The sequence below is a fragment of the Moschus berezovskii genome, chromosome 5 (assembly GCF_049115385.1).
Source record: "Moschus berezovskii isolate FMDL1 chromosome 5, NW_MosBer_1.0, whole genome shotgun sequence".
In the NCBI taxonomy this organism is placed as follows: Eukaryota; Metazoa; Chordata; class Mammalia; order Artiodactyla; family Moschidae; genus Moschus; species Moschus berezovskii.
The window spans coordinates 57,347,890-57,362,818 of record NC_142464.1 but is presented as its reverse complement, the minus strand read 5'-3'; the positions used below and the strand labels follow the sequence as shown (position 1 = coordinate 57,362,818).

At 35.5% G+C, this 14,929-nt stretch overlaps 1 pseudogene; it reads left to right on the top strand.

Annotated features, from left to right (window-relative positions):
- Positions 1-3,810: 3,810 nt before the first annotated feature.
- Positions 3,811-5,335, top strand: LOC129561803 (actin-related protein 6 pseudogene; annotated as a pseudogene).
- Positions 5,336-14,929: the final 9,594 nt, after the last annotated feature.

Below are 14,929 nucleotides of genomic sequence, written 5' to 3'. Positions count from 1 at the left end.
GATTCTGATTTTCTCATACTTATAGTTAAAACCAACCTAACTTGTAAATGGATTATCAGAACCGAATGTATCTCAGATTAACAAAAAATGTGCTGAAATTATTGTATATATTCATTGTTGCTTAGCATCTAAGTCACATACAACTCTTTCACCCATGAACTACAGCATGCAGGCAGTGCCCATTAAACTTGTATACTCACTAAGTGAAGTGAAGTTGCTCAGTTCAGTTCAGTTCAGTCACTCAGTCGTGTCCGACTCTCCACAACCCCATGAATCACAGCACGCCAGGCCTCCCTGTCCATCACCAACTCCCGGAGTTCACTCAAACTCATGTCCACAGAGTCGGTGATGCCATCCAGCCATCTCATTCTCTGTCGTCCCCTTCTTCTCCCGCCCCCAACCTTTCCCAGCATCACAGTCTTTTCCAATGAGTCAACTCGTCGCATGAGGTGGCCAAAGTATTGCAGTTTCAGCTTCAGCATCAGTCCCTCCAATGAACACCCAGGATCGATCTCACTTAGAATGTACTGGTTGGATCTCCTCACAGTCCAAGGGACTCTCAAGAGTCTTCTCCAACACCACAGTTCAAAAGCATCAATTCTTTGGCGATCAGCTTTCTTCACAGTCCAACTCTCACATCCATATATGACCACTGGAAAAACCATAGCCTTGACTAGACGGACCTTTGTTGGCAAAGTAATGTCTCTGCCTTTTAATATATTATCAAGGTTGGTCATAACTTTCCTTCCAAGGAGTAAGCGTCTTTTAATTTAATGGCTGCAATCAGCATCCACAGTGATTTTGGAGCCCAAAAAAATAAAGTGTGACACTGTTTCCACTGTTTTTCCATCTATTTCCCATGAAGTGATGGGACCAGATGCCATGATCTTTGTTTTCTGAATGTTGAGCTTCAAGCCAACCTTTTCACTATCCTCTTTCACTTTCATCAAGAGGCTTTTGAGTTCCTCTTCACTTTCTGCCATAAGGGTGGTGTCATCTGCATATCTGAGATTATTGATATTTCTCCCAGCAATCTTGATTCCAGCTTGTGCTTCTTCCAGCCCAGCGTTCCTCATGATGTACTCTGCATATAAGTTAAATAAGTAAGGTGACAATATACAGCCTTGACGTACACCTTTTCCTATTTGGAACCAGTCTATAGTTCCATGTCCAGTTCTAACTGTTGCTTCCTGACCTGCATATAGGTTTCTCAAGAGGCAGGTCAGGTGGTCTGGTATTCCCATCTCTTTCAGAATTTTCCACAGTTTATTGTGATCCACACAGTCAAAGGCTTTGGCATAGTCAATGAAGCAGAAATAGATGTTTTTCTGAAAGTGTCTTGCTTTCTCCATGATCCAGCGGATGTTGGCAATTTGATCTCTGGTTCCTCTGCCTTTTCTAAAACCTGCTTGAACATCTGGGAGTTCACGGTTCACATATTGCTGAAGCCTGGCTTGGAGAATTTTGAGCATGACTTTACTAGCATGTGAGATGAGTGCAATTGTGCAGTAGTTTGAGCATTCTTTGGCATTCCTTTTCTTTGGGATTGGAATGAAGACTGACCTTTTCCAGTCCTGTGGCCACTGCCGAGTTTTCCAAATTTGCTGGCATATTGAGTGCCGCACTTTCACAACATCATCTTTTAAGATTTGAAATAGCTCAATTGGAATTCCATCACCTCCACTAGCTTTGTTCGTAGTGATGCTTTCTAAGGCCCACTTGACTTCACCTTCCAAGATGTCTGGCTCTAGGTCAGTGATCACGTTATCGTGACTATCTTGCTCGTGAATATCTTTTTTGTACAGTTCTTCTGTGTATTCTTGCCACCTCTTCTTAATATCTTCTGCTTCTGTTTGGTCCATACCATTTCTGTCCTTTATCGAGCCCAGCTTTGCATGAAATGTTCCCTTGGAATCTCTAATTTTCTTGAAGAAATCTCTTGTTTTTCCCATTCTGTTGTTTTCCTCTATTTCTTTGCATTGATCACTGAGGAAGGTTTTCTTATCTCTCCTTGCTATTCTTTGGAACTCTGCATTCAGATGCTTTTATCTTTCCTTTTCTCCTTTGCTTTTCACTTCTCTTCTTTTCACAGCTATTTGTAAGGCCTCCTCAGACAGCCATTTTGCTTTTTTGCATTTCTTTTCCATGGGGATGGTCTTGGTCCCTGTCTCCTTTACAATGTCACGAACCTCCGTCCAGAGTTCATCAGGCCCTCTATCTATCAGATCTAGTCCCTTAAATCTATTCCTCACTTCCACTGTATAATCCTAAGGGATTTGATTTAGATCATATCTGAATGGTCTAGTGGTTTTCCCTACTTTCTTCAATTTAAGTCTGAATTTGGCAATAAGGAGTTCATGATCTGAGCCACAGTCAGCTCCTGGTCTTGTTTTTGCTAACTGTATACAGCTTCTCCATCTTTGGCTGCAAAGAATATAATCAATCTGATTTCGGTGTTTTCCATCTGGTGATGTCCATGTTGCTCAGTCTTGTCCAATTCTTTGCGACCGCATGAACTTTAACCCACCAGGCTCCTCCATTCATGGAGTTTTCTAGGCAAGAGTACTGGAGTAGGGTGCCAATGCCTTCTCCAAGTTGCCTAAATCTCTCAACCTTCTCCTTTCAGATAAGTCTTATCTAAATGTGACTTCTTTGTGTGTGTGTGCGTGCTCAATCATGTCCGGCTTTTTGCAACCCTATGGACCATAGCCACCAGGCTTCACTGTCCATGGAATTTTCCAGGCAAGAATTCTTGAGTGGGTTGTCATTTTCTACTCCAAGGGATCTTCCCAACCCAGGGTTGAACCTGAATCTCTGGTGTCTCCTGCACTGGTAGATGGTTTTTGTTTTTTGCTGTTTTTTTTTTTACCACTGAGTCTTACTAAAAGTTTATCCTAATATTACCTCGTTTACCTGAATCACAGAACTGCCAAATGATAGTACGGATATTAATTTTATAGTACCTTATTTGTGTGTATGTGTTAGTCACTCAGTTGTATCTGACTCTTTGCGACCCATGGACTCCTGTCAGGCTCCTCTGTCCATGGAATTCTCATTGTATCTTAATTGTAACAGCTGAAAAAGCATCTGAAGGAGACACATAGGTGGTAGGGGTTATCTGTTGTAGGTTAAATTTACACTCAGGATTATAGCTAGTATTCATATATATTCTCTTTGAACCAATAACATCTGGACAGTTCTGTATCATTCTCTGATTCTTGGCTTCCCTGGTAGCTCAGCTGGTAAAGAATCCGCCTGCAAGCGGGAGACCTGAGTTCAATCCCTGGGTTGGGAAGATCCCCTGGAGAAGGGAACAGCCACCCACTCCACTTGCCTGGAGAATTCAATGGATTGTATAGTCCACGGGGTTGCAAAGAGTCAAGGCACGATGAAGTGACTTTCACTTTCTGTTCCATACACCAAACGTATCACGGCTAAACATATCACTTTCTTAAATCAGAGCTTTTTATATCATTTGCAGAAAATTCTCTTTTTCATGTATGCTGGATTCATCAACTATTTCTATTAATTAGAATAGAATTTCATCCTAACATGTTACTTCACAGAAGTGTATAATGCTATAAATCAAGGATAAGTTTACTCCAACATCTGCCATGCAAAATATCTTCTTAGGTTCTTAATGCTTGTGACAGACTTCTTGATGCTGTGCAGAGATGAGTGATACCTGGACTTCCACAACAATGATAAGAAGAAAGATTCCAGGTTAAATGGAGCCAGAAGAAATATATCAAAGCGGGTGGATGCAACCATAGAGTGCCGGAAGCAGTAACCATAGAGTGCTGGGAAAAACGTGAGCAGAGGGGTTGGAGAAGGCTGCTGCGACTTGGTTTCTGCTCAAATGACGACGTTAGTGCTGGATAACGGAGCTTACAACGCCAAAATCGGTTACAGCCATGAAACTGTCTCAGTTATTCCAAACTGTCAGTTTAGATCAAAAACAGCACGTCTTAAAACTTTTACTGCTAACCAGATGGATGAAATAAAGGACCCTTCTGGACTCTTTTATTCTTCCTTTTCAAAAGGGCTACTTGGTGAATTGGGATGTTCAAAGACAAGTTTGGGATTACCTTTTTGGAAAAGAAATGTATCAGGTAACAAGTTGGAGTTGACTTTTTAGACACTAATATTATCATCACAGAACCATATTTTAACTTCACTTCAATTCAAGAATCAATGAATGAAATCTTATTTGAAGAATACCAGTTTCAAGCAGTATTAAGAGTAAATGCTGGGGCTCTCAGCGCACATAGGTATTTCCGAGATAATCCTTCCGAGTTATGCTGTATCATTGTAGATAGTGGATATTCCTTTACACATATAGTTCCTTACTGTAGAAGTAAGAAGAAAAAAGAAGCAATTATTCGGATTAATGTGGGAGGAAAACTCCTAACCAATCATCTAAAAGAAATTATATCTTATAGGCAGTTACATGTTATGGATGAAACACATGTGATTAATCAAGTGAAAGAAGATGTATGCTATGTGTCTCAGGATTTTTATAGAGACATGGATATTGCCAAGTTGAAAGGAGAAGAAAATACAGTAATGGTAGACTATGTTTTGCCTGACTTTAGTACAATTAAAAAGGGCTTTTGTAAGCCAAGAGAAGAGATGGTGTTAAGTGGAAAACACAAATCTGGGGAACAAATTCTTCGTTTGGCCAATGAGAGATTTGCTGTTCCAGAAATACTCTTCAATCCTTCTGATATAGGCATTCAAGAAATGGGGATCCCAGAAGCTATTGTCTATTCAATTCAGAACTTACCTGAAGAAATGCAGCCACATTTTTTTAAGAACATCGTTTTGACAGGAGGAAATTCCCTTTTCCCAGGATTTAGGGATCGAGTTTACTCGGAAGTACGATGTCTCACTCCAACAGATTACGATGTTTCTGTTGTGCTGCCTGAAAACCCTATTACTTATGCCTGGGAAGGTGGAAAATTGATATCAGAGAATGACGATTTTAAAGATATGTTGGTAACAAGAGAAGATTATGAAGAAAATGGACATTCTATCTATGAAGAGAAATTTGATATTTAAGAAACATTTCTGAAAGTTCTGACTACTATGACAGAGGTTTAATTTTCAGCATTCTTTTTAAAGGAAGTTAAGGACCTGTGTTAGCTTTCATCCTAAGATAACATCTCGAACTTATGTAAATACTTTGATCCATGGCTAATTTTCAAAGGTTTCTTAACTAGGTTAGTAAGTAAACTGTAACTCACCCCATATTTTCATTTAAGAGCTAGACTTATTCTAACAATGCTTATGCTGTTTCTGAGAGTAAGTTATCTTTCATTAAAAGATGAAAGAGTGAGTGTAAAAAAAAAAAAAGAAAGAAATATATCAAAGCCCTTAACCTGATGCTTCTCAATCATATATATCGTAAGTTAAAATTCTTCAAAATCATCTAATGTTAATATAAATGTTCTTATTAAGGTATTCCTCATAATTATTCAAAAAAGATGGGGAGGGAGGTGGGAGAGGGGTTCAAGATGGGGAACACATGTACACCCAGGGCAGATTCATGTCAGTGTATGGCAAAACCAATACAATAATGTAAAGTAATTAGCCTCCAATTAAAATAAATAAAAAAAAATGGCTTTCAGATTTTTCAGTCTATTTTTTGTAATATGCTCCAGTGTGATAATTTGTGGAATTCATTTAATTTGAGGAAGTAACCAAAAATTAATCTGATCAAACTCTTGATTATTTTATATGATTTAATAACAATAGATAAAGAAAGTTTATAAAAATACATTATTACTGCCATTTTCTTTTTCCTGGGCACACCTTGCAGCATGTGGCATCTGAGTTCCCCTACCAGGGATCAAACACTCACCCCCTGCCTTTGAAGAGTGCAGTCTTAACCACCCCACTACCAGGGAAGTCCCACTACCATTTTCACATGGTAACTATACAGTATTTCAACTGAATATCTTCATTGCAATTGAATAAATCAATTTATACAATCTGTTGAGCTAGAAAATGTTGTTTGTCTCTTCTACTGCTTTTGCTCATGACCAAATAAATGGCATAAAGAAAAAGTTAAAAGTTATGTTTTTTGGATTCTAAATGTAGAAAATGAGAACAAAGAAAGTAGAAGATCTGGTTGACGCTGTCACTGTTTTCAGTGAACTTGTTGCCAGACTGACAGAGAAGTATATCTTTAGACAACAGACAGGAAATAGATATAGATATGATCTGCAGAAAATTCGTGGTAGCAAACCTAGCACCTTTGATTATTAAAAAAATGACAATGGCAGAAATAAGAAAATAGGTTTTACTAAATGAAGAGTAAATAAAAGAAAATTATGCTACATCTAAATTTTTCCTATGAGTAAAATGAACGAGAAAGATTATTTCATCTTGTTTCAAAAATGGAAAAAGAATACTTTCAACTACTAACAAAACATTTGAGGGTGGAAGTTTTCATCAGTACACCTTGGGTTTATTACTATCTATCATGCATTCTCTGAAATTAAAATAATTTTATCCATTTGCTTCACCTACTTTTAATTCAATGCTTATTTTTTTTTCCAGTCTCTAGAGTTACTATTTTTTTTTTAAATCTCTAATTTCTCTAGGGTTTGCAAATCACTTATCATAAACTATGCGTTTCACTGAAAGATAATTTTAAATCAACCAAGAATATTGAAGAGATGCTTTTAAGGTTAAAATGGGCTGAGATCAATCTTAGGAGCAAAGGCTAGACATGACAATGTGCATAAATGGTGCAATTTAAAGGTTGCAAAGGTGATCTAGGGTCTGATTTCCAATACAGCTGCTGTTTTAGAGCGTGGTTCCTTGGGGGCCAAGGGCGTTTTTTAAAACATGTTAACTATCCTTCTTATCATCATGTGGGAAGCTGAATCTATTATATCCAATTTGCAGGTAATAAAAATAAGTCAATGAGAGGTTAAGTAGTTTGTTCAAGGTCACCAGGCAAGTTCTAGTGGAAATAAAAATGAAAGTCACATCTCATCCACTTGAAGTGATGTCATCTGATCAGGGGGCCTATTCAGAGTTCATTATGCTAAACAAGACCTGATTAGAAATACTGATTTCGCTGAAACAGAACCAAAAAAGATAAAATACAACTATATTTCTCATGAGAAAAAATTTAATTTGCCATATTCCTGTTTAAAATTCCTAATTCCAAAGCACTTCATTTTCAAGAAAGAATGATCAAGGTAAACTCAAATGACAAAGAAGTTTTTATTACCACACAGCATCACAAATTTGCAGACATTTATGAAAACTGAGGCTATGATTGCTTGATCTATAAATGTACTTCTAGGACATCAGTAGTTGTCTAATCTATGTAGCCAAATTATTAGTCTTTGTGAAATTAAAGCATGATGATTTGAATCAGGCCCAGAAAATGAGATTGCATTGCTATGCTATTACAGGAAAGAGAGAATCAGTGAAAGACATTCCAGCTGTTCGAGCAGCAACTAGACAGACAAACAAATGAAAGTGCCTTGTGGTTTCTCATGCCAATGTCTAAAATGGTCACATCGACATTTTTCAAAGGACAAAGGCCATTGCAAAACAGCTAATCAATTTCGTGTGTCTCCTTTACCCAGCCAAATAAATTATTTCCCACTGAAGTCATGTTGACAATTTAGGAAAAACAAAGAATATCACAACAGCTAGTTCAGTAATTGGTTGCATTTTAGTAGGTAAAGCATTTATTTTCTTATTTTTCTTCTGAGAAAATTAAAATATCCTTTCCAACAATTGAATTGTATGCAGTAGATGATTTTTAAAGATGCAAACTATGTTAAATACTCTAAGAGTTATAAGAAGGTACATTTTAACATGTAAACAATAACAAATGAGACATTTAATGAGAAAAATAAAAACTGGTAACATCTTGGGCTTCTCAGGTGGTACAGGGGTCAAAAATCTGCCTGCCAATGCAGGAGACACAAGAAATGTGGGTTCAATCCTTGGTTTGGGAAGATCCCCTGGAGGAGAAAATGGTAACCTATCTCAGGATTCTTGCCTGGAAAATTCCATGAGCAGAGGAGCTTGGTGGGCTGCAGTCCATGGGGTCTGGTCACCAAGGGTTGAATATGACTGAGCCACTGAGCACAGCACAGCACACAGTACACCGTAGGTGTTTTCACAGGCAAAGTGATTAATTCCTTTAAGATATAATGATAAAACTCTAAATACATTTAGAGCAAAGAACATCCATAAGCTTTTTTGTCACTTAGCCATTATCATAGATTTTATGGAATTTTTTTTTGGAATGCAAACACCTCCAAAGAGCTAATAAATTTCTGTCTTTTATGGCTATCTGAATTGGTAATGAAGCTCTCTTTCACGTTGAACACCTTGGGGGTTTAGCAGAGTTGAGATTTTTACCCAGTGTTCTGGACAACATTCAGTTTCAAAATAATACTGTTTCTCTTGTGGCTGTTATACTCAATTGGCATCTGCATTTGCCACATGACTGGAAGCAGTGTATTTGTGTCCTGTGACAAGCTAAGCCACCATGAAGACATTTAATTTCTCCTTATCCTTTGGTAATGAATATACCTGGGGTTTTTCTTATATGATAATATGTTGAATCAGTTTAGTAAAGTAAATCAGTTTAGTAAAGTAAAACAGCAACTCTGTCCACTCTGGTTATATATTTTCCAATGGCTTAATTTACAATTAGCATACTTTACCAATCAGGACATATTTTAGTCCCAAAGTATTACCATATTGCCATATTGCTTACCATATTGCCAAATTTTCTAATACTAAAAAGCAATGCCAGATGCTTTATACTCCAGAGATATAAGACTTCTAATTGGAATAGGTTGCCTTTCTCATGAATTATTATTGTCAGAATTATTTGTGAATCAGCCAATAAATAACACATTCCAGTAGTGATGAAAGCCAGTGCTGCCCCACTATTGAAAGAAGGTATATGAAATCTACTTCCAATTTGAATGGGCAAACGAATCATTTACAGAAGTGCCAGAAAGATCTTTCAATTTTTTAAATTGTTTTTTAATAAAATATGTCCTCCTTAAGCTGGTGTGCAGGGCTTTCCACAGTCTGAGTATTATATATAGTCTCCTTATATCAATCTTATTTTTGAGTCACCTGCTTGAGAAAGCAAGATTAACCTTAAGAACTCTATGAAATCATGTTCTTAATCTTTTTATAAAATTGTTATTTATTATTTGCTTTTGACTGTGCTATGTGAATTCACATTGCTATGTGAATTTTTTTTTTTAGTTGTGGCATGTGGGGGCTACTCTCCAGCTGCAGTAAGCAGACTTTTCATGGCAGTGGTTTCTCTTATTGTGGAGCATGGGCTCTAGGGCAGGCAGGCTTCATTAGTTGTATCACATGGGCTCAGTATCTGTGGCTCCTGAGCTCTAGAGCACAGGCTCAATAGTTGAGATGCATAGGATCAGTTGCTCCATGGCATGTGTAATTTTCCTGGATCAGGGATCAAATCCATGTCTCCTGCATTGGCAGGTGAATTCTTTACCACTGAGCCACCAGGGAAGTCCTGAAATCACATTCTTATACAACTTTGTTTATGCTCTTCCTTTTCATTTCCCTTTCACTTATCTAATTCTAAATAAAACATTTATTAAAATTCACGATATTAAATTATCAGATGTCTGTCTTCCTTTCCTCTCACTCTTCTTCATTGAAGAAATAGGAATGATAGATTCTCCTTGAGGATTTTTCAGGATAAAGGAAATAATATTTTAAATAATTTAGCACAATTCCTACATAATATTACCTTAGGTTAATCTTCATTTTAAATGTACATTTTACATTGTGCATCCAGTAGTTTAATCATAGTTAAGGAACTAAAATCAGACTTCCATTTAAAAAAAAAAGAACACTAGAAATTGGGAAAAATACCTAGAACTCTTTCAAAAATTAAAAAAGCAAAGAAGGATTATGACACTGAGAGGAGAAAAAAACAAAGTTAACCCAACTATCAACCCAGCCTTCTGTCCGAAGGAAGTTTCAGCAACATACTACAGGCAAGAAGAAAAGCAGATCTTGAAACTTTGTTCAGGCAAGAAGAGAAGATTGCACTTCAGGGAGAAGAGAAAGAGGTGGCTGAATTTTTCAGGTCATAATAATGAAAAGAACTTTATATAAAGTTTCAGATTAAGAGCTCTATCTAGAATAATGTGTAGGTATTCCCTTGAATCTTTTTGATATGAAGCTATGTATGCTTAGGGAGAGAATCTAAGATAACATTAGGGAACATCTAGGAAATCAGCAACCGCCAAGGAGCTATAAGCTGAAGTTCGACAGGATTTACACGTGATTGAGAGATGTTCATATTCTGAATAACTAGGGGAGAAAGACATTCTTGAACATTTAATGCATTCAACAGAAACACAAGAGAGGCCATTTCTTAGTAGTAGGACTGTAAGAGCCCTAGAGTAAAACACCTACAGCAGTTTTAAACTAAGAATAAGGCAATCATCAAAAAAGGTGAAGATAATCCATCACTACATCAATTGTCTGAGTAAAGAAGACTGAAAAATTTTGAAAGAAAAGAACAGTTATAATTCAACCATACAGGACTCACAATATCCATTACTCGTTAAAAATTATTAGAACATGTGAGATAGGAAAATTATAAAATGAGAAGAAAATAGATTAATAGAAATAGAAGCAAAAGTGGCAATTATGATCAAATTAACATACAAAATAACTGCTGTAAATATTTCAAGAATCATAATAAGAAGATAATGTATAAATTAAATGAGAATTTTATAACTGAAAAAATATCTGAAATGAAAATCTATTGCTTGCTTTTAGCAGATAATTAGACATTGTAACGGAGAAGGCAATGGTAAGCCACTCCAGTACTCTTGCCTAGAAAATCCCATGGACGGAGGAGCCTGGTAGGCTGCAGTCCATGGGGTCGCTACGAGTCAGACATGACCGAGTGACTTCACTTTCACTTTTCACTTTCACTCATTGGAGAAGGAAATGGCAACCCACTCCAGTGTTCTTGCCTGGAGAATCCCAGGGACGGGGGAGCCTGGTGGGCTGCCATCTATGGGGTCACACAGAGTCGGACACGACTGAAGTGACTTAGCAGCAGCAGCAGCAGACATTGTAAAACTAAAGATAGGCAAATTTGAAGATAATATGAAAGAAATCATGCAAAGTAAAGAACAGAAATAAAAAAAAATTATTGAATAAAACTTAACAGACCTTGAGCAACCTACGAGAAAATAAAAGCTAGTAGACTGTACAAATTATTTTACCCAGGGAAAAAGGGGGAGCAAAATCCACTTAAATAGATAATAGCTAAAATCCGTTCATTTTTAATTAAAAAATATAAACTAAAAGATTCAAGAAGCTCAAAGAGAACATGCATGATAGAGTAAAAAGAACAGTATTTGAGATAACAGTATTTAAACATCAAACCTGGTAATAATTAAGTTATTCAAAACCACTGATAATGAGAAAAAACATAAAAGTAGACATAAAAGAGCAGAAAAAACTACATTACATTTGAGTGAAGAAATAATGCCACAAGAAGACAATGGATTAAATTTTTCAAGGCCATTGAAAGAAATGTGAATGTGACATTCTTTAGTCAATAAAAGTGTATTTTAAAATTAAAGCAACACTGGTCAAACAATCTGGGCCAAGGGCTGAAACTTAAAAAAGAGCTTTTATAAGAAAATGGAAAAGAATAAATGAAACTAAATGTTCTTTGAAAAATACTAAAATTCTTAAACATATCTACATTAATAAAACATAAATTAAAATAGAAATTAGTAGTATCAGAAATGAATAAGGGACATCACTATGGATCTTGTATATATTTGGAATAATAATTAGGAAATGCTATCTACAAAGTTATGCCTATAAAGTTAAATCAAGGTGAAATGTATCAGTTCCTTGAAAGATACAAATTGCCAAAGTGAACCCAAGAAAAAATAAAAATTTGCAATAACCCTGTCTATTAAATAAGCTATATTGTAACAAAAACCTACCTACAAAGAAAATCCCAAACATAGATTTTGTTGCAGGTGAATTCTATTACAAACTAAAGCAAAAATTGCAAGTTTACACAAACTTTCAGGAAATACAGAAGTAGAACAAAACTCTCAAACTCATTTTATGGATTCAACGAGACACTAGAATTTAAACTACATAAAAATATTATCTCCATCAAAGTATAAAATTATATATTATATACATTGCAAACAGAAGAATCTTTAACATGTAATAAGTCAAAAGCAATAGTGAACCTAAAGGAACCTAAAGGATAAGACATCATGATAAAATAGGGTTTATCCAAGAAAATTAAGGTTGGTTTAATATTTAAGAAAAATAATTGATCCTGGAAAAGCACATGTCATGAAGCAGCTAAGCCTGTGTGCCATAATTATTGAGCCTGTGCTACAGAGATCAAGCTATGTAACAAGAGAAGCCACTATATAAGAAATCCATGCACTGCAACTAGAAAGTAGCACTTGCTCTCCACAACTAGAGAAAAGCCCATGCAGCAACAAAGACTCAGCATAGCTAAAAATAAAATAAAAAGTAAACAAAATTATTAAAAATTTTAAATTAATTTAAAAAAATCTTAAACTCAGAAAATAAAACCCCAAAATTACCTCAACCTGACAAAGGTTACCTATGATAAAACTATAGCTAGCCTAATTCTTAAGTGAAAAGCAGGTCATTTTTCTCTTATGGGCAAGAACAACATAAGTATGGCTGTCCTCATCATTGTACTAAAATTTTTAGTTCAGGAAGATATGGATCAGAAGGACAAGTATATACATTTGCAAGGAGAAAATAGAATTATGTTTACAGACAATATGATTCAGTATGCAGAAAATCTTAAGGAATCTTTTAAAAAATTTACTAAAAGTAATATATAATTTAGAATGACTGTTATGTAAGGCTGGTGTAAACAACTGATTGTTTTATTATCTACCATCAGTAAATAATTTCAAAATAAATTTCAAAACAAATGTATGTGATATAACATTAAAATACAGTAAATATTTTGAGATAAATTTGATAAACTACTAGAAGGGCTCTATTCTAAACAAAAAATTAAAATCAAACCAATAAAAAAGCAAAATTTTTCTGCACATATATTGTAGAATATAAAAGAAGTTTTTTTCAATCATTGATCAAGAACTCAACATAGTTAAGATAACAATATTACCAAAATTAATCAATAAATTTAAAAAATTCCCAATTAAATCCTTAACAGTTTTTTCACTAAAGTTAATGCCAAAGTATCCTAAGATTTGTATGAAAATGCAAAAGACTCAGAATAGAGAAACATCTAAAACACTAAAATAAGAAATTAAAGGAGATACATATAAATAGAGAAACATTCCACATTTATGGATTAGAAGAAGTAACTGTTAAATGTGCGTATTATGCAAAACAATGTATTAACTCAGAGAACTTACTATCAAATAACAATGGTATTTTTCACAGAAATATATATATTTTTTAAATCCTAAAACTCACACAGAAGTACAAAAACCCCCTATTAATCAAAATGAATTTGAGCAAGAAGAACAAATCTGAAAACATCACATTTCCTAATAACAAAATATATTATGAAGCTACTGCTATCAAAGCAGAATGACCCTGGAATTAAAACAGACATAAAGACAAATGGAGGATTTCCCTGGTAGTTCAGTGGTTAAGAATCTGTCTGCCAATGGGGACATGAGTTCTATCCCTGTCAGGAAGGATCCCATATGCCATGGGACATCTAAACCCGTGTATCACAATTATTGACCTCCTTGTCTAGACCCTGTGACCCATACCCACAAGGACCTGTGCTCTACAACAAGAGAAGCCATCACAATGAGAAGCCTATGCACAGCAACTAGAGAGTAGCTCCCACTCACTGCAACTAGAGAAACTTGCATTTCTCAATGAAGATCCAGCACAGCCCCTCTCCACCCAAAAAAGACTAATGGAACAGAACAGAGACTAGGAATAAGGACATCCTTATATGCTAAACTGACTTTTGAAAATGGCATCAATAATAAACAATGGAGAGAAGAGTGTCTCTTCAGACATTACTGAATGTTCTCTGAGGGGCATAATTGTCCTGGGTAGAGAACCATTGGTTTAGACGACTTCACATACTCACTAGGCAGAATAAAAAAGACTTACATGTACAAGGAAAAAAGGAGAACTCCTAAGACTTTCATTCCTGAGGCCACTCTTTGTTTAGTGCAAGAAGGTCTTTGTATATATTTCCAGGTACACTGCAATTCCTATAAGCTAAACTTAATAATCATGCAATGCTTCTATTTGTAACTCATGTTGTCTAATATGTGTCTAATACTGATATTGATCTGTGAAACCTTTTTTTCTCATGAAAATTTTCCTTTGTATTTCAGCTTCTCATGAATTTTTGTCCTTGGCTTTGTTGTTACTGGAAAGTAAGAGTAGATGCTATTTGTTTTCTCAAAGTACTAGAAATCATCCTTGTTTATAAATTTTAGCAATGAATTGTAATGATATTTTCTCAACAGTTTATGGAAATATATACCATATGTTTCGTTTATTTAAACCAGATTTCATACCCTGGAACAGAAAAAAGTTTTTAAGAAAATATATCTTAGCCAACAGTAGCAACTATCTAGATAACAGGTGAATGAAAAAGAAGTTATAGGATTTATGAATATAAAGAAAAGGAATTCTTGTATTTTGGACAGATTTATATTTTTATAGATGATAAGGCAAGGGATGGGAAATAAGGATTTGGACAAGTGCAGAAACAGCATATTTATTGGAGAAGTAGTCAAGTGGGTTTGAGGAAGCATTACTACAAATAAAGCTAGTGGAAGTGATGAAATTCCAGCTGAGCTATTTCAAATCCTAAAAGATGATGCTGTGAAAGTGCTGCACTCAA